This window comes from Aplysia californica, unplaced genomic scaffold (genome assembly GCF_000002075.1).
Source record: "Aplysia californica isolate F4 #8 unplaced genomic scaffold, AplCal3.0 scaffold00448, whole genome shotgun sequence".
NCBI lineage: Eukaryota > Metazoa > Mollusca > Gastropoda > Aplysiida > Aplysiidae > Aplysia > Aplysia californica.
The window spans coordinates 660,121-661,579 of NW_004797718.1; positions in this window are offsets into that span (position 1 = coordinate 660,121).

Here is a 1,459-nt window from a genome sequence, read left to right on the forward strand (position 1 = left end):
CTATCTATCTATCTATCTATCTATCTATCTATCTATCTATCTATCTATCTATCTATCTATCTATCTATCTATCTGTCTGTCTGTCTGTCTGTCTGTCTGTCTGTCTGTCTGTCTGTCTGTCTGTCTGTCTGTCTTTCTGTCCGTCCGTCCGTCCCCGGTCCGTTATCCATCTCAACTTTCCTCCAGCTGCAAGTGTTTCCTGCGCCGCTAGAGTGGTTAGTTTCTTGTTGAAAGACGAACACATATGATTATATTATTATATACACTACTTTTGACATCCGAACAGTTGTTGCTTCTCGTAAACTCTTTGAAAGCGGTTGGGGGCCCCGCGTCCTACTTCTTTTCTTTCTTTCTGTTGTTTCCTTCTGTCTGTCTTGTCTTTACCCTACACTTAATGACCGTTACACCATGTAGATGTGCTTTTCTTTACCTAAATCATAGACTTGAATTAGGATTATATTCTAGACCGGGTACTGTCTTGACTGCCATTTTTTTGTCCTCTGAAAAAACCTTTGCGGCGCTGATGCGCATCATGGGAACGCAATTGAAAGACAGAACGCCAGTCTCGCTACGGTCACGTGCGCCTGTGTAACATTTTCCCCCTTGCCTTTCAATTGGTTACAAATACTGTCAAATGGTGCGCCCTTGGCGGTCATAAAATATGATCGCCTAGGGTGCACTCCATGGTGACCTGGAATTACGTCAGAGTGATCTGTGCTCAGTCCTGTGTTTTGTAATACAAGTTTATGACTCATAAACAAAACAAAACAAACAAAAACCGAAACAAAAACAAAATACGAAACAAAACCCAAAAAAACAAACGTACGTGGGCGGTTGACGGGTGCTCTGGTGTGATTTGAGCTCCTTCTTTCCTGTCAAACATCTATCATCCGTATCTCTCCTTTTTTTGGGTTATTTTTTGGTTACTCTCTTGTAACATCGCTCATCTTTCTTCGGCACTTACATGACCTGGTTGTGTTGTAGGGGCCGTAAAACACTTATTAAAAAAGCTCCCCTCACCCACCCACCCCATTCTCTCTCTCTCTCTCTCTCTCTCTCTCTCTTTTTCTCTCCGCCCCGACCCACCCAAAATGAACCCTCTCCAAATGTATTACAGAGATCAAAGCTAGCCGGGACGTTTCTGGGTCCGACGTTTCACTGTTTCGTTTTTCCTGCCTTCTTTTCATTAACCCACAAAAGCGCGGAATCCCGGGGAAACCCACACGCCGTTAACCCGTGAGTGCCCGCCGCACACACGGCTTACCTGGCATTGTCAGGGAGATCTTGAAACACTTCTGGGGTCGTTAAACATATTTGTGGCCGCTTCTTTTCTTGTGGATTTAGGTTTTTCCAAGCTATATTTGTGCGAAATGAAGATTCTGCATATTTGATCTCTCTCGAGTTCGCTCTTTCTTTCTTCCCCTCTCTCTCTCTCTCTCTCTCTCTCTCTCTCTCTCTC